The following is a 19,739-nucleotide window of genomic DNA, read 5'->3' as shown; positions in this document are numbered from 1 at the left end:
TGTTCGTGTGCGAGCAACGAAAGCCGAGAGTAAAACACACTCTGCACTGCAAAGACTGATCTTTTTTTTTTACAAACTAGTTTAGATCACCTTTATCTGAGTAGCTTTAGTTAGCTACGCTAGAGTTCTCCCTCAGGTGGCTTTTATGTAATTTGGTTTCTCCCTGTGCAGAATAAGTGGTAGGTCTGCTTTCACAGAAGTTTCCCCACCAGCAGATATCTGGAACAGGAATTTAAAACATTTTACTTCCTCACACAAAGCAGAGCAGATAGCAGATCGGTGGAAATTCAGGTGGTGATTATGCTTGTGTTGTTTTTTGGCTAATGCACTTCATAACTGAGGTGCTTCCATTGTCTGTGTGAGGTCATCACACAGTTAATTAGTCCTGAACGTGCAGAACTTTTGCACAGACTTTTTAATGATATTCATAATTCACCGCACTCAATGGAATATTCTTCAGATAATTGAATTAAAAATGCTCCAAAAGGCCTTCATATTACAAACACAGTGGATTGGTTGAGTTCAGTCTGTAATTATGAAACTTTAGGCATTAATGCAATCTAAACTCTCTGGGTTATAAAACAGTTGCATCCAAAGCCTAAAAGCCTAAAACCATTTTTGTATCAGGCTGTAAATGTTTATTTCTGCTGTGCAGTTTAACATTAGAGTCTATGGGGAGGGACTTAGTTTTGGAGCCAGCCTCAAGTGGTCATTGGAGGAACTGCAGCTCTTTTTAAGCACTGGCTTCATTTGTGAGCAGAACTCAGGTTAGAGAAGTTCATGAGAAAAGACTGAATTGTTTTCAATGAGACTCAAACACTTTAAAATGAAATTTGTATCAGCAGCCACAGACTCAAAGTTCTGCTTTAAGTAATCGGTAGATGTGCTTCAAACACTGAGTTTCATCAAAAACTGGGTCTTTGCTGCCAGAGCACAGGCGAATGCGCCGACCATCGGCCAGAATCCAGCTGCTTCGGGCTGTTTTTCTCTTTGGTTCATTCATAACAGAAGAAAATGATCAGAGACTGTCAGCGATGAAACAGTAAAGTGTCTCCGTCACCGTCTGTGCTGCACACATCTGCATCTCTCAGAGTCTCAGAGCAGGAATGCAAAGATGTCAGGTGCCAGACTTCGGCACAAACAGGTAACCACAGAACAAAAGGCCCGTACTGCAGCATCATGTGGACCACAGCACCGATCTGATTGGTTGATCTGTCCCCTTACAGAGAACCGATTCAAGTCATTAACATGTAAACTGGATGCGGTCGCCCACAGAGACGCACGCCGACACATTCAGGCGACACATCAGATGGTTAGCCTTCCACCAAAGATCAGCTGAACTTCTAGAAAACGTTCAAAAGAAAATTCTGACTGAATGCTCGTTTCCATGCACTGCGGCTGATGGCCGGTCGGGCGAGCAGCAGGTGGAGAAAATTCACCACAGAACCACCGAAGAACCCACGCGGTCGAGGTCATTAAAATGACTCCAATCGCAGCTGAAACAGTGCAAAAGGGAATCAGAAAACATGGCAGAAACAGGCTGTTTCTGTTGGCTTAAAATGACACTAACAGAATCAGGATTTCCCTTCATGATTATCATGGTTTTGGCATTATTGCAGCTATAAAAAAAAAGCAATAAAGCTGTCAGTCAAATTCAGATTATATTACTATACTATCTGTGGCAAGATAATTAAACTCATAGAACAGGTGCACGGAGGTAATGAGAGTCTGTAAACTAAGTCTAAAGTGTACAAAAAGAACAAATATTTATAATATTTTCATACGTGCATAACTAACACGACCTTTCGGTTGTCATGCCACCGCTAGTCAAAGATTCATCCTAGAACGTGCCCTCGTCCAAGCAACAGCTGGCTGTGTCACCTGACAGCAGCCAACAAATTTGTTATTTACAGAGACGACATCCGTTAAACTGTATGTCGAGAGCAGAGAAATCCAAACTCAGCATTCAGTCGTTCAAACATGTGCTTCAGCTCGAAACTACTCTGGACAAAGAACATAAACGTAACCTGCCAGCTCGCTGGCACAAAGACCGTGCGTTGTGCAAAGCCACAGATGTGCAAACAGTGGAACTAATTCCAGTGCACTCCCTATTAAAGGCTGGTGTCTGCCTCCATCCAGGCTGCTCCATCACCTGAACCACATACAGTCTGTCAGTGCAGAAGTTAAATTGTCCTCAACCTGCCAATTCTCTAGCACACATTCCCCATCACACCTGAATGCACCAGTGTGAGAATAACACAGGTAAATGAGTGCAACACGACCTGCACACTCCATCCCAGCAGCTCCCAGCATTTTTATACTATGAACATGCATTAGAGGTGGGCTGCGTCCCACTGCGTGCTACGTGTGAGAAGAGGGATCTCCACAAGGTTAATGTGTGAAAATGGCTCAAGTTAAATTCTTTTTGCAAACCTGGATGATTTACTGACAAACGGCAGCTCTGCATGTTGTTTGTGCAGCAATGTGAGTGCATGTAACAAGTGCTTCAGTTTCACCACCTTTAGATGGGACAGAATTAATCGCTAACCCTGTGGTTTCCTCTGGCGTGCTGAAAATAGTCCTTGTATCACACCTCATGCTTTGTTTGTTTTTCCACTTAATCAGTCATACAAAAATCCAAGTAGAGCTTTATATAAATACACGTCACCTTTATTTTTGCAGGAGCTATGACCCCCTCTCACCAAAAACATCAAATTCACTTTATCTTCACTTCGTGTTATTAACCTAATTGTTTGCACACAACTTGCAGCGTCTTCACTTCCCAGTTTAAACACCACCGCTCTAATCCAAACCTAGCCCCGTGACATATTCTCAGAAATAAAGCTTTCAAACAGCTTTCAAGCTTTCAAAAGCTTTTAACCTTTTAAAGGGCTGCCTGATGTTTTCCTAACCTGATCAAGAGGACACGGATGAAGACCGAGCTTTAAAAAAAACTGTCCCAAACCAGATTTGAACCCAAGTCTCCTGAAACTTGGGATGTTTCCTCCTCTATGACCTGATTCACTAGTGAGACTTTATATTCTTGGAAATGGTTGGATACTTCAGGCGCGTTTACGTGGACACAAAGCGGTCAGGTTCGTGACAGGTGCTTAGAACATTGGAGTGAGATGATCAAACCACAGAGCATGTTACATACCGAGAAATGTCACTCTGTTAACACAGGAAGCCCAAATACTTCAGATATGACACATTTCTGATGCTGCAGGAAATTTTTCTGCAACGGCAGCATCACACCTTCAGAGCACTCGACTGTGTTTCCTGGCGGAGCTCAAAGTTTCCTCAGTGACTCACTGAAATGTCCTGATGGTTCAGCCTCTGTCTGAACTGACAGACGAGGCAAACGCTGCAGACAGTCGTGCATGCGTGTTGCAGACGGCAGAGAAAACTGAACTCCGGCGAGTTCGCTTCAACATCTGCAAACAATCTGCAGATTATTTTCCCATTTAATCAATTAATTGTTGCTGCTTCCAGTCTGAATCTCCAGCTGTGACGCATTCAGCCACCATGAAAACTCATTAAGGGCATTAAAACGCTGCACTTCATTCAAAGAGCGCGTTTAATATTTATCCCATCACACTGCTCTCAGTTATTGCTGTGCAACCTAATAGTTTACAAACAATAACTACAATGAGATAATAAAATATAAAGATTTATTAAACTAAACTGCAGTTTAAATGTGATTTCACTGTAGAGCTATTAAAATCTGCCCCTCCAGCTACTTTATTACTGACGCATCAATAATAATGAAATATATAAACACAGGAGGGTTTCACACAGCATAACACACACACACATGAAAAGAAGGATTGTACATTCACTGATCAGAATTCATTAAACTTTATTCATGAGATAAAAAGATAAAAATGAGTTTTTTAAACACCCAAATCAGGCGACATCATCAAAACTTAATTAGCTTTAATTAATTATTCTGCCAAACTCTGCAACCTTTCGCCTCAAAAATCACACCCAAGCAAAGAACGTGACAAGACCGATCAGACAAATATGGTTAATTATTCTTTGATTCATTGCTTCTGCTGTTTTTGCCACACAGGGCGGGGCTGTTATTGTCTAATGAGCCCATAAAGCTGGTTAACTGACCTTCATTTGTAAAGATGTTAAAGGATCCTTTGAGAAACAGACAGTTTTATTCAGTTATTAACTCGAGGTTTTATTGTCCGGCTCTGTGTGTCTCTCTCGGGGCCCTGCAGGTCCACGTCACGAGCTGGTTCAGTTTAATTAAAGCGCTTCATAAGACGGTACGAGAAGCTTTGCTGTTGTTCAGCAGGTTTGGAGCAGCGTTCACGTCCCCGTGCGTCCTGTACTGTGCGGTGTTCACACATAGAGGGGCGAGTGTGACATAAGTCTGCCTGTCAGGAGTGGATAGCTTGCATGTTTTTGTTTTGATCTTGTTTTTACCCACAAATGTGTTTCACTTTTACTCACTGCTGAGAATCAGACACAAACTTTCTGAGGCTTTGGAAAGCACCGCTGGCTTACATTTGGACACTCCTCACTGAGAGGGACGATGCTCGCAAGATGCCACGGGTGTTGGTTGCTTTTTGGTTTTTCTGCCCTCACTATTTAAAAAATATATATGTTATGACCGGCAGCCCAAACGCAGCCGTCAGAACTAAAACTTAAAAGTTGCTGCAGCTTTCAATGCTTGGGCTAAAATATAACCCTTCGCAGCATTTGTCATGTAGGTTAAACGATGACAGCCACCAAGAGCGTTTAACGTGATGCTTTAGAAGTGTCCACATGTGATGAGCTGTGAGTGACGGGCCTGTTTCACTCAATCTAAACTGCTTTGAGAAGTGGCAGGGGCTTTGAAACAACAGCAGTGTTTGACGCTGTGTGAATCAGACTGAGCTGACTGTTCATAGACGTCCAGTTTCAGGTAAAACTGACTGCGTTTAAATCCTGTGACACTTGTACTAACAGGTTGGGGCGGGTCCATTTTTGACTGGGATGGTTCTGCTTGCTTTGAAATGCTGCTTCATCCTGAATTTGATGTTTTACTTGTAATTTACTGTAAAATATTTTGTTCTGAATAAAGATTTCCAGGGTTTTACTGCACAGTGTTGTACTTTTGCAGCAATGCTGCATTTTTGCCCTGTGATCGACCGGTGACCTGTCCAGGGTGAACCCCACCTCTCGCTTAATGTCAGCTGCAAAAGGCTGCAGCCCCCCTGCCTCTCTCCAAAGGATAAAGCAGGCAGAGCTAACAGATGGGTGAATGGATGGATAGATGGAGACCCGCCGCACTTCTTCTACAGTGTACATTGTCAAGCAGCTTTCAAAGGAAACAACACAACTCAGACACAATAATGAAGGGTTAAGTTACCGATCACTGCACACGGGGGACACTTTTCATTTCAAACTGCAGGATCTACTGTTTCTATTTTATTTCACTGTCGGTGAGTTTTTATCTGTTTCACGTCAAACATTTTTGTCCCAAATGAGACTTCAGACACAGACCATGACCATGAGTCTCTGCTGCAAAGAAGCACACAGATTTCAGCATTACATGGACTCGTGCATCCTCGGGTTGGCACATTTTTAAGTGGAGGGGAGGGTTTTCGTGGGAAATTCTTCCACATCTTAATTGAATAAAGCCCTCAAACAGCGGCAGCTTTGTCACAGAGCTTGACACAGCGGCTGCACCTTTATGCGCACAGCGCTGAATAAACTGCCAGCAGCAGGAGGAAGACACAAAAAGATGTTTACAGGGAGATGCTTCACGTTTGTAGCTTCTTTTCTTTCTTGTTTGACATGTCTGAAGTTCATCACTCTGAACACTTTACTGAAGCCGTGACTGCACTACCACGGAATAAAACCAGCGTGAAAACAGAATTCAACAGTCAGCGACACATTTCAGAGCAAAAGAAACACAGCTGCGGGAAACTTCTGCGCACAGCGAGAGAAAGCGACGGTCAGAGTCCACGGCTCTGTGCCACTGATCTGATTCCTGCTCCACTAATTAAATAACGGCGCAATTAAGGAGAGTCAGCTGTCAATCAAAGCCTCCTCTACGAGCGAGAGGAGCGCACAGCGAGGACGGAGTGAGAGAGGGGGAGAGAAACGGGCACTTACTTCTTTCAGGAAACAGTCCGTTTTTCTTTCATTCCTCCAGAAAATTTAAATTAAAGAGGCGACAAGAACTGAAAGAGCCTGAACACCGGGCGAGAGAGAGGGGGAGAGAGGGAGGACGCAGGACTACCAACAGACAGATGGAGAGAGAGAGGGGATGACAAGAGAGAGAGAGAGGGAGGGAGGGAGAGCAGCCGGCTAGATGGCTGTAATCCCATTATTGTGAACGACACATTGTTCTGAGAGAGAGAGAGCGAGAGACGTTCACAGGAAGCAGGGAGAGAGAGAGCGAGACATTCAAAGAGAGCGGGGAAGAGAGAGAGAGAGAGAGAGAGAGAGACCCACTGGGAATAAAAGGGGCGGGGCTTATCGGCCACACTCCTAGGTGGTGTCAGAGGGGGCGTGGTCTTATATTAATATTTAATAGGTAGGTTGAAGCGTGAAGTTAGAGAAAGAGAGGGCGAGAGGTAGTAAATCAGAGTGTCGCCACACCCCTGCAACTGTGTGAGCTGCTGTGGGCTGAAGGAGTCCAACCATGAATCCAGCCCCAACATACTGCAGCACCACCTGCAAACTTCTGTTATTATTACACGATCAGACCAGGCGCTTCGACATATTCAACAAGCATGTGAGTTTATGAGAATGAAAAATAATTGCTACACCTGAAAGGAAACCGACCAGCAAAGCTCAACGTTTCTCACACAAACGAGAGTTCTGAGTATTTTTAAAGTGGTTTAAGTTTTATTTGCACGCGGTTATCGAGACGGCTGTGGCTCGTGTGGTTAAGCTACTCCGGCTACCCCGGTCCACATGTTGAAGTATCCTCGGGTAAGATACCAAACCCTGAGATGTCCCCAGTGCATCTATTGGGGTGTGTGCATGGATGAAAAAGTGTTCAGGCATGGAGTTGTGCGATTGGGAGAATGAGACGTGTAGTAGGAAGCACTTTGAGTGCTCATGTTGAGTAGAAAGGCACTGATCCATCTTTGTGAGGGTGCCTTTGCACTGCAGGAAAGTTGGACTGTTAAATAGCAGCAAATCAACACAACAGTTGGCCTCAAAGCGCTTTATACTGTAAGGTAAAGACCCCACAGTAGCACACATGACAACTCCTTTACGGAAGCGTTAACACGGGAGTCTATGGGGGTTTAATTGGTTTTAGAAACAGCCTCAAGTGGTCATTGGAGGAACTGCAGCTTCTTTTTTCCACTTCCGTGTTGGTTTCCTTTTCAGCCTGGAGGTCTGCTGCTCTCTAACCGACCCTTTTAGACTTTATGCTTCCACTGCTGTGCAGTAGGATCCATCAGATCGAACTGATGATGAAATGATTTTGCAACAGCTTTGTGATGCAGTTGCATCATTGCTGTTTGTTGCATCCACCTAAATGATGAGTTTTATGTTGTCGATAGTCAAGTGGAAGAGGAGACGAATGCTACCGCTAATACATTTGGTGCTTCTTGTCATCGTTTTCTCCAAGTCGACCTCCACCCTGCAGTTTTCTGTGCCCAGAGAAGTACCTACCCCAGAGTAGGCCGTTTGTTCTGCCCCGAAAATAGCAGTAAAAGAGGCTCTTCAAAGGCAGTTCCTGCTGTTGGAACCGGAACAAACAGCCACCAGTACATGCAGTGGGAAATTATTACATTATACTTGTTTAGTCAAAACTTTGTGTTAGTTTAAATGAAGTGAAAATGCAAACAGAGCAGGACTGGGGAGAATCTGCTGCTAAATCAATTCGGACTAATCTCAACCAAACCCAGTGGAATCACACACTTTATATAAATAAGTGTTCCAGATATTTGACTGATTATTGATGAGCTTCTCCTGGTCTGTTTTTTAGTTCATGTTTTCTCATGAACTGCTTTAATTGAACAGAAGCAACTTTTTCTCGCATGAAAGCCGAGCAGCTGCTATCTGAAGTGCATCGTGAATCTTCAGACATCTATCTCTGTTCACTTTGATGCTGAAGAAAACTTAAATACTAAAAGGTTCTCAGGCAGAGTCAGAACTTTCTGTGGGTTTCTCGTGGTTTATTTTGGATAGAGATCAGACACAATGACATCCTCAGGAAGTGGAAGTAACACAGAATCTAAACATGCTGTGTGCGCGCCTCAATGTGAGGTATACGTTCTCATTTCTAACACTAATGCCTGCCTCGCACCAAACTTTTCAAGCACTTTTAGTGTCTCAGACAAATTTCCATCGTGGCATTAAAATCCTGACAGTTTTGTGGAAGCTCATTTTGATGGTTAGGTGTAGAGTGAGCATAAAAAAGTCTTTTTCTTTTCTTGAATGACTGATAAATTCAGATTTCTCTAATATTAATGTACATTTTCCCGACTTGGCCTTCTCTCTGACTAAAAACCGACACATTATCTTTAGACATGACAATTTCCCAGACCATAGCAAGTCTTTTCAAAGTCTTGTAGAGTGTGGTAGGTATAAGATAAACTTCCTGTTCTGCTTACATATAACCTGCAGTTCTCTGATTGAGGATGTTGGCCTCATGTTTCGCTGACAGTCTGAAAACTGCCTTTTCACAACTGGAAACAAATCAAAACCAATTTACCAGCAGGATTACAGGATACAGCTGCCAAAATCTGACAACGCTGGAGCCACTTCCTGTCAAAGCAGGCATCCGGACGTTATCTGTCCGTGTTATACATGTTATGAGATATTTGAGTCATAATTAACAGGCTCGGGGCTCAGATTTCGCGTGCTTGGGGAACGCCGCCTTCTTCAGTAAAACCTCCTCTGCAGCGAAATGAAGCGTCTCACAGAGAAAGCAGAGTCCCTCTGAGGACGTCTCTCTGAGGATGTCCCACAGCCGACGCGTCTCTTTGATTCTCCTCCATCAGCTGCTGCTGTGGGCGGCCCAGCAATCCCACTGCGAGCCACAGTGCATGATGGGAACCAGCTGCTTAGTCTCCTACATGTTCTCACAGTCTTCAAATTGCAGCAGGTGCTCGTCATTTCCCTGCTCCGGACCGAGGTCGGTCTTATTCATGTCTTTTTGATGTTGTTTGCTCTTCTTTGCTCTTCCTTTGTCAGGTTTTTTGTCCCACACAGAAATGAAATCCAGCAGCAGAGCAACGAGCAGACTCACGTTATCAGATTGGCTCGGGCTCGACACTAAACGTCTCTGCTAAGGTGAGTGAAAGTTTCTGTTTTCTGTCGCCTGATTGGTTCACAGCTGACAGGTCACAGCAGGTGAGAATCCCAAAGTGTTCAGGTCGTCATGGTAACCACCGACTGTTTAATGTGATGTGAAGACAGCGTGAAGACTTGGTGCGTGCGCGAGTGTGTGTGTGTCTGTTATCGCCGTCATCTTATCTGTGACACACACTCTGCTGATAAAACGTGTGTGACCTCAAGTTACTCAGTGTGTGTGTGTGTGTGTGTGTGAGACGATATACTCATGCATTCATTCATGTGTGTGTGTGTGTGTGTGTGTGTGTGTGTGTGTGTGTGTGTGTGTGTGTTAGAGCTCAGCTGGGAGTGTTTGTCCACCTCTCATCAGGAGCCCTCATGTAATATTAATCACACACGCATACTTAGGGTCACACGCACTACTGAACACACACACACACCGATCACATCAATCAAACACACAAAGAGAAACACACACAGCCGTACCCCAGGATTAGCTACTATCTATCTTTGTGGGGACATTTTGTTCAGGCCTCACTCTGGGACGGGCCTCAAAGGGCCGCTCAGGGTTCAGATCCGTGGAGCAGAAGCAGGTTTACGCTCAGGGTTACAAAAGCGTCACACTTTCCGCACTCGTGGGCTAAATTAAGTCATCGGGCTTTTGTGCGGTTGTCTGCAAACTTCACATTGTCGCTGTTGTTGTGTAGACTTGTCTGCATTGCCGCCACCCAACTCTGCATATAAGTAACGCGTTCTCCAAGCAGACCAGAAAGTGCATATAATAAGAGCAACCACCCGTCCGTTGTGCCTGCAGCTGTCCGTGTGTGCATCCGCAACCCAGTATAATCCGGGCCCGAGTGTCCCAGGAGTGCAGTGTGTGCCTGAGGGTCCTCGCAAATATAGGAGAACGGCCGTGTGTGTGGCCAGCTGGTGCAGCAGCGTCCATGATGTGATTTTATATTTCTGCATTAACGTCTCAAACAAACACTCGTTATTTAAAGGCCATTTAAAATCCGTCCACTCGACAATTTACTGCCAGTCACACAAAGGAAATAAAACATGCGACCAATTATAGCCTGCTCTCTTTTTCTAAATAATCCACTGCAGGACTGTGTCCTCACTGAGCCACACACTCATGTTCTCAGCTTTTCCATTAGTTTCAGCAGCTGTTCAACAAACAACAACAGACCACATACCTCCACCAAGGCTGGAAAGTTTCTCTACACCCTCGATTCAGAATCATATTTGGGTTAGTAGTAGATATTTCATCTCAAAGGATGAAAGGAGGGATAAAAAAATATTAAATTTTTCCTTCAAGATTCCTGCTTCTGGATCCCGGTCTGAAACAACTCTAAAAGTTCATGATGTTGGGCCGAGCTCTGGATACCATCCACCCACACACAACTTCTTGAGCAATCTTGCTAATAAACTGGACAAATAAAAAATAAATTGAGCCAATCACAGTGGAGATAACACCCATGGGAACAAAACAAACTTGAAACTTGCTAACTTGAAATTCAAAACTTTGCTACTTTCTGCTGCTTGCTCGTGCATCCTAAAACATCTGATGTAGACATGAAGAAAAGTGAATAGATTCTTGAAGTACAGTGAGACTAAAGTCAGAGTTTTCAATATTTCATAAAGGGATCTTTACACCTGGCCTACTGTGGTTCCATGTAGATGCTCAATCATCCAGGCAAGGAAATCCCAAAAAGTTGATTCTGTTCATCTGGACAGAGAAACGTTTCGTCACTCGTCCAAGTGACGTCTTCAGTCTCAGCTGACTGCAGGTTTCCCCAATCTTTTAAACAGTACATTTTCACAATAACTGAAACTAGCACCACTGAGGGAACAATGGACTGTGAGGTCAGGTTTTTGATCACTAATATGCAAATTGCCATGACCATTGATCAATGGCCATGAGTACCATTCACAGTGTGTTGGGGAATGGCTGCAATCACAGCATTGTAAGATGGTGAAAGAGGTCCTCTTAGGCTCCCTCCTTGATTCAGAGATGGTCTTTCCCTTTTCACGTAAATGGCCTCCTTGACTCCGCGCCCATCCAGAAAGTGCACATCTTCATCATTGAAAGTGTCCACTGGCCCGTAGGTATGTTTCTGCCACTGAAAACGGTTCATCCAGATGAACAGAATCAACTTTTTGGGATTTCCTTGCCTAGATAGATTGCAAATATGTTCGCAATCTGTCTGCATTTATTTGCAAGTTTTCATCAATCTGTCTGATTGTTTGGAGTCAGGTTGCCTCCCACCAACCAATCTGCAGAATCAACGTGTTAGTGCAAGTGCTCGCCCAGGTCTTGGGCATGTTGCACACTCCTGTTTATAAACCAGGCGGTCGCCACAACTAATTGCGAAAACGTCAGTGCAGTCACCACTGATTTTTCATAGTCACGAGGAGGCTGCAGCCTGTTTTTCCCTCAGGATTCCCTCAGGAGTTTGCATGCATGCAGGTCAGAATGGGGGGAAAAATAAAAAGAGCATAAATATATGTCATGTTTAGTGTTGATTTGCAGCTGTTATTACAGCTAAAAGCAGCTAAATGCACTTCTTGTGAGCATGTTTAAATATTTCTAGTTTTAGAAAATATTTCTACAATTTTAGAGCTTTGTTAACTGCTGGGAATCAGTCTGCAGGCACTCAAAGGGCCTTCATGCAGTTTCTCGTTAGACATGATCGGCATCACTGAATCCAATGAATAATAGAAAAAATATATTCATATATGAAGTTACAGAGGTAACTATTTTCTGCCAGCATCCTGCTATCTCGTCTTTTCTCTGCACCAGTGTAGATATTTGCTGTGCAAAGAGTCAATTGATGCATCAAAAGCCCTCTTTTATGTGAGCCTGAGGAAGAAAGCCTGGGGTAACAAAGAAAGTTGATAACCGCTGATGTGATACCCATTATCTCTGATTGGAGTTTTAGGTTTTGTATAGGCAGCCAACACAAAAGAAGGCTGGCTATGTCAAACTTCACAGCGCAGCCCTCCTCGAGACTTCGGCATGAGATAAGATATGATATTTCGGGGTGCGTGTGTTTTTTCCCAGGTAAGGCTTTGCAGTAGAAACAAAAGATGAAGGACGAGTGAAGAGGCTTTAAAGGGGGCGGAGGATGGGTCGAGGAGGAGCGGGAGGAGGGGAGAGGTACGTGATGAAGGGGGAGGTGGGGGTGAGAGAAGGGGGCAGGTTTAGAGAGCGTGAAAAGCAGCTTGTACAGAGACGAACCAACCAGGCGGAGTAATGAATGAGGGGGGAGGGGAGGAGGAGGTGAAAGGTGACACGCAGTAATTGGGGGGAAATGTGTGTGTGCGATGCAGCGAGGCGACGTGTCCCAGATAAAAATCAAAAAATCTAATTCACCTTTATTTATCTTCGGGGTCGTTTCGTTTAACAATCAGTGAAATAAATTAGGTTAACGCAAACTAACACATGACGGGAAATACATCTGTGTTTATAGATATGGATACAGATATAGCTGTATGAGAGACAGGAGACGGAAATGAAAAATATGTTCTTATGACACAGCTGAATGTGGAATTTAATTTTGGGTGAATTTATGGCCGTAGAAATGTTTCTTTTATTAAAGTCATCTGTCTGAATTTTCCTGTCTGTAATCTGCAGAAACTCATTTCAACAGCAAGGCAGCTGAAACCTGATCACGCAAAAGTTTGATTAATCACGCGATTGACTACCCTACGAGAGGGAGAGAGACACAGGAACACAGAGAGAGAGGCGCCCTGGTAACAATGGCTCTTCTGTTGCAGTAACTCTCTCTGATGATCTTTGGGTCACTGATCCTGAATCTGCAGATTCTCTGTACCAACTAATTAGATCACTGCATCCTCCATCTATCACTGAACTCCCAGCGACTGTAATAAGCCGTTTTCACACGTGAACTTCGGCGTCGGAACAATCAGGTCAGGACTTATTCCACAGTTGTCGTTTCTAATGTGCAGCGCGCAGCAGGAAATAGTCCGCTTCCGACTCGTTCTCGTTTCTAATCCGTTTGGTTTAGGCGAGGGCGCAGAGGCAGCACACACGACGCCCACTCACTCGCTGTGAATTAACTGAACAATTAGCTGCGGTACTCTCACATGGGCACAATCAAGCATCACATGGACTTTGTAGCAGGGAGCTGGCAGGTTAGAGACTGTTTAACGTCCAACTCGTTCTCACGTGCAGCTCCGTCAGTTGAGAAAGGTTCAAGGCTTCAGGTGTGAAATGCAATACAGACACAATAAGCAGCAGAATATCACACAAAGGCAACTCTACGGGGCAAGCGTTTAGTCTCAGTGATGTTCAAGAATGATGACATCATCAGGAGCCATGTGGCAGCTGCCTGTGAGGTCACCGGTGAGGACATCCGGACTTATCAGAAGACAGAGATTAGAGCCGCACCAACCTGTTGAGGCAACCTGCTGCTGTGATGTAGAAACTGAGCTGTGAGGAAGAGGAACCTTCTTCATCAGGAGGACGTTCTGGAGGAACACAAAGATGTACATCAGCACAGATGTGAAGTGCATTAATCCCAACTTTTCTTCTAACGGCCGGGGGTGACCTCTCTGGCTTCAAATCAGATCAGTTTGTATGGAAGTCTATGGGAAAATGACTCACCTGATTTATAAGCTCTGCAAACACAATTCTGAGTTTATGGACTCAGCCTTTACTTTAAAGTCTTATTGAATACAACATGATGCTAATTTTTTAAAGTTTTGGCCCTGTGTGGAGTAAAACAGGTGATAAAACAGTAGAAACTAGTGCTGTCAGCGTTAATCTCTTTAAAATGACGTTAATGCCATTACTGCATTAACGCCCCAAATCTCAGTTATCAAGTTAGCGTGGATCGCCCCGTGAGTGGGATTGGACGGCACTAACGCGTTAACAAGCTAACTGCCCTGACGCGTTGACACCGTGCAGCCCGACGGATGGAACGATCGCACTAGAAGAAACATATAAACAGGTGTTAAACAGTCTGAAAATTGAACTCAGTTCCTTAAACTTGTATTATTTTATGACCAGCAGGGGGCGACTCCTCTGGTTGAAAGAAGACTTCCAGTTGTATAGAAGGGAAACTGCTCCTGGGCTCCCGCGCTCTTTGGCCTCAGTAAAATTGACTTTATGGGCGCAAGTGTCACATAATACTAGATAAAACACAAAGTTCATTTTTGAAAACTATGGTCATACTAGGGTCAGAGAGAGGGATAAACAAGCAGGCAGCTTTCTTTCATAAAAAAAGGATTTGAGGCTTTCAGAAAGCAGTTGGTGACGTCACAGTGGCTGCATCCATCTTTCATATACAGTCTATGAGTATCCGTCTCTGTTAGTGAAATGAAGTTTCATTCAACTTGAGGCAGAAGACTTTTTTTCTCTTGGTCAACATGTTGACAAACTCTCACATCCAGCAGGTTTATCTGACCCCCGGGGTTCAGGTGTTAATCAATAACAATTGTCAGCACCGCAGATGAATTATTGATCGGCTCCCTGATAAATCAATGGTTTCGGCATTATTTTCATGTGTAATCACAGACATTTCCCCGTCCGCAGTCTGAGATGTCAGAGCTGTCATCAGGGCAAAGCAGACAGCGGCTGCGGGCCCCTGAGGGTCTAAAGTCCCTAAAGGTTTCTGTCATCATTCGAGCTAGGAAACCATGGAAACAGGCGTGTTCACCCTGTCAAAGTGTCTCCTGCATCTCCTGGCCGTGTGCCCACAGTCTCGTGTTTTGGGTGGATTACTCCTTTATTGGCTCTTCATCAGCCATCTGCCTTCAAGGCCAACTGTGAGGTCAAGCAATGAATCACTTCCTGTTTGCCTGCCGGAGCCTATAATGAGTTAATGAGCTACGTGGAGTGTACAGCTAATCAATCACCGCAGCTATTGATTGATGATCTATAGACCGAGCTGCTCCTGCTCATCTGTCCTCGTCAATACAGCCGCTTCTCGCTTATTAACCTGCACACACCCGAGATCTGACATCAGCACATTTAAAGAGGACTTGGGCTAAAGTGCACTGAGAACTTCTCTTTGAGACTGGATGCTTCACCAGTTTAATCCAAACTGGGAAAAGGGAGATTCTCTGACAGCTGCTCACCAATACTTGCCCTCTAAGTGAATCATAAGTGTGAGTGTCATAAGTATTTTGGCATCTTCAGCTGAGGTTAATATCTACATGTGTGTGAACAGGCCGAGGAAAAACCTCCCACCTCCAACCCTTCGCAGTCAATTTAAGACTGACTTTAAAAACTGAACCTGTCCTTTAATGAACACAGCCTGCGGCTCCGCCCCCTGTTAATCAAACACAGTCATCAGGTCACAAACGCTGAAGCACTAAAGCAGCTTCGGTCTGTCGCTGTCAGGCGTTTTAAAAAGAATGAAGGACGACCGACAGCGCAGAGCCAGCTGAGGCATTCGGTGACCTTGAAGACAAAAACCAGGGATTACGACCCTTCCGTGTGTTTGTGTTGTCATTGTCTCTTTTTGAGGATCAGTGTCCTCGCTGCTGATAAATCCAGCCTTCACTCCCTCTTACAGCAATAAAATCTGATCTTAAGAGTCCGTTTGTTTCAGATTTTAACAACAGGAAGCGTACATGAAGTTAATTTTTTGGAGAGTTCATGTCTTATTCATGTTTTCGCGTTTTTCTTTGAAGATGTTCGTCCTTAAGCTGAGCTGAAGTCAGAGACAGATGTTGTAGATTTGTTCTATTTTAAGACTCAGCAGCTTGTAAAGTCACGCTTTAAGGATTACTGTCGACAATGTGAGGAATTTTCTTTGTTTTGTGATATAAACTCCTGAACGGAGGCGACTTTAAAGACAAATAATCCAGCCTGGAGGATCATTAACTTTTATTTCACACAGTTTATTGTTCATACGAGGCTCCATATCGAGCCTTTTTGTTGGCTGTTTGTTTGGATTGCAATTTTTCTTTTTCGTGCACACAATTTCATACTTAATGCTCTTTTATGCTAATTTTTATACTTCAAGGAAACTTACATTTCTGTTTTGTTTTTTGCAGAATACTAAAGTCTCCATTATATTCAGCAGCTCGTCTCTGTCTGTCAGTTGTTTGCTGCGTGTGGCTTTTTATAGACGTTTCTCCATAAAACACCGCCAAGAGTGAGGCAGAGCTGTACAGTTGTAGCTGGACAGCTGAACAAAGGGATGACTCGCTGTAAAGAGCAGAGCTGCAGAATCAGCTCATAATTGTCTGCAGCTTTGCTACTATAACAATTAAATCTGTTTTCACACTGTCATTAAATACAGTGGGATAATAAACACAGTTTATAGTCTGTTTAATTAAAAGTGGTGCAATTAAAGCTGAAATATCTCTCTGAAAGGCAACATTACGTATTTGTTGTGAATGTGGATTTTGCAGTTCAGGCAGGCTAAAGAGGTTTTCAGATCATGTCTCTGGGTTCTAATAGTAAACACAGAACCAAAAACAGGAGCTGAAAGAGGCTAAAAGAGCAGAAGATGCCGACTGATGGCGTTTCAGGTTCTACACGAGGTCGGCGTCTTACTCTGCACATGTGACTGGTTTACAGTCGGCCTGGTAGCGATATCAAACAGCACCAGCGTCAGAGGAAGTGATCCCGTAGTGAGGTCAGAAGGTCTCCGACAAACACAGAGGCTATTCACTCATGCATGCATTCATCCGTCAGAGTAAAATATCAGCTCTTTCGTCACTCGGCCCAGTGTTCACATTCAGCCCAGTGTTCAGCAGCAGGAAGTTTACGGAAGTCAAAATCCAGGGTTTTCCCTGCCACTTAAACAGTTTTATACAGCCCCAAAGTCAAACGAGCCAGAACACACATGGAGACTGGTTTATACTGGGTTATATGGTGGGGAGCTACACAACAACCTGTTCAGTAATGTTTAATAATGGAGGGTTTCCCAGGTTGTTGCTGTGGTAGCCTCAGATTCGCCCGCTAACTCCGGTAAAGGGTTTTATTTTCACAAAAGAAAGAAGAAGCTCGACCGTCACACATGCTGAGCTCCAAACAACAATCTGAAAATGCCACAGAAACCAGAGGAAAGCATTATGTTATTCATTAACCACTGACACGTCCTCCAACCTGATGCACCACATTGGTGTTTTATTACTCTCAGGGGATCCGCTGCAGCAAACCAGCAAGAGGTAAACCGTTAAAACCAGTAATTAACTCTTCCTTATGTGACAGTGCTGTGGTAAATGGATGGTTTGGGGCTAAAAAAAATAACCTGCTGCAGTTTAGAGAACAGATCCATTCTGGGTAGAAATAAACACTCTGTTGAGGTTAGCAGACCTGTTTCATCATGGTTAGAGTAACAACAATGTGGTGAAAGGGAAACTAATTTAAAAAAACTTAAAGTATAGCTGGGTGTCATCTCCATGAAAACAGAAAGATCTGAGACTTTCTACAAATAGGAACCAAAGAATTCATACAAGGAAGGAAACTGGACCTAGTAAAGATCCTTGCGGTGCTCCTCACCACCACAGGTGATCCAGACGAAGACACCTTGTTACTCACTAACAGAGGCTGATCTGTTGATGCTGGAAATCCACTGAATAAAAACTTGATGAACTTAAAGCGGACTCTTATCTGTCAGGAGTTTTTCCGAGGAGCCGATAAGGTGAAGTCTTTCTTTGAACAGATGACGGTGTGTCAAAATAAACCCATCTATCCTCCTCCCTCACTGCTTCATGGCCCTGGAGTATACAGATGGGCTCCACATGAACTCCAGGGTGCACTAATTGATAAAGAAAAATAGCGTCGGTTGTAAGAAGCTGCCGAGCAGGCAGAAACAGCCCGTCCAGCTGAAGCTGGCTGCCTCTATGTCCATGACGGCTGCCTGGATTTTTAAAAAGTGGATTTTGAATTTCCACTTTACCTCCCGTGTCTTACATTTTACTTCTCTCGTCTTCCCTGTGGTTGTTCTCCTGTATGCATTTATGTTTCCTGCTGATCAGGTGTAGCTGAATTAAAGCATAAGGACACATTTCTCTCTCTATATATATTCTATAATAATTATAATGAAACGCGATACCCGTCTCCATGAGGTCAGCAGATATGCTTCATTACGACTCCCAGACTTCTTCTTTTATGTCTAATATGAAGGCAGTGGCTGAGCAATACTCAGAAAAACCCTGACAATGCAGCTGTCACATTTTCAACTTGTGATGCTTGAAAATTGTCACCTCGCTCTGACCACTATCACCTCTGAGAAAACCACAAGGGCTCATTACTGTGAAAATCACACATTTCTACAAAATCTCTGCCTTTCAGAAACTGACAAACATCCTCGTTCACACCTCTAAACTTTCAAGCAAGCGGAGGAGAAGAGAGCAGCTGATGAGAAACCTCATCCTGGATGAGAGGACCGACCCTGGCTCTTCACCAGAACCAGACTTTCATTCTGCGTCGGTGCCTTTGGTTTATTTAGATCTTCCACTGTTCTGTGATTTTTATTCTAGTGTTTAATCTCTTCGTTTTATCTTCTTATCTTTTATCTCCCTGCGTCTCTGTTTTCGAATCCTCCTGCGTTTCTTGTATCTTGTCTCGAAGCCTCGCGCGTTTCATGTGCAGCCCTCTGTAGCAGACAGCAGATCTGAGATAAAGCTGTAAACTGTCGGATCTTTCATCAGGCAGTTTGGGTCAGAGTCCTCCTGCTCACACACTTCTCTAAATAAACTGGACAAACCGGTTCAACAGTTTATAAGACTCCGTGCTGAAGGTTTCTCAGGTTTGGATTAAACTTGCAGATGTGGAGCTCATCTCATTAACAAGAGGGGGTGGTTGAGATGTTGTAAGTCGTGTAACTCTGCAGGGAAATGAGGAGCCAGACCCAGAGAATGTTAGGAAGGGGCGCCGCGGGAGCCCCGACCCTGACTGACTGACAGTGTTTCTGAGCGTTGCATCATCAGCTAACGGAGACTCATCTGCAAATATTTTCATAACTAACAGCTCAGATGTGCTTTAATGTGGGAACAACAGGCTGCAGGCTCGTCACTGACACGCTGGTATTCTGTGACAAAGGTGCCTCTGTAGAGCTGAGAAGCAGCTGTGAGCACATTTTGAGGAAAATGCAATTCAACCGTGACCACAATGTCTAACCGCTTATTACTGATGTGTGGTTAATCAGCATGCAAACATTGAACCTTACACACACATATCAGACCGTGCTTGAACACTTCTTCTAGCTACACATGCGTGTAACTGCATTTTCATCACTTTTACTTGTCACTACATTTTTGGATCTGTAAACTTCTTCAGTGAGTCTCGGTTTCACATTAGGTCAAATTTAGCTGTTTCCTTTCTGTTTTCATTTCCGCCAGTGACTAATTCACCAAAGACTTGACACCAAAGATCTATGAAAGTGGATGGCGTGCATGCACTATTTAACAAACGTCACAAAAACAATGAACACTTCTGCCTTTGAGCGTACGCAGCTACACTTGACCTCCTCCTGTTTATCCTCCATCCACCC

At 44.0% G+C, this 19,739-nt stretch overlaps 1 long non-coding RNA gene across 1 annotated transcript; it reads left to right on the top strand.

Annotated features, from left to right (window-relative positions):
* Positions 1–6,516: 6,516 nt before the first annotated feature.
* On the top strand, positions 6,517–17,734 carry LOC113013923 (uncharacterized). The gene is made up of 3 exons (XR_003270889.2): positions 6,517–6,739; positions 9,160–9,258; positions 16,288–17,734. It is a non-coding gene; the product is annotated as an uncharacterized LOC113013923 (long non-coding RNA).
* The last annotated feature ends 2,005 nt before the right edge of the window (positions 17,735–19,739 follow it).

This window comes from Astatotilapia calliptera, chromosome 20, assembly GCF_964374335.1.
Source record: "Astatotilapia calliptera chromosome 20, fAstCal68.1, whole genome shotgun sequence".
Taxonomy (NCBI): Eukaryota; Metazoa; Chordata; class Actinopteri; order Cichliformes; family Cichlidae; genus Astatotilapia; species Astatotilapia calliptera.
This window is presented reverse-complemented; position numbering and strand designations above follow the sequence as displayed.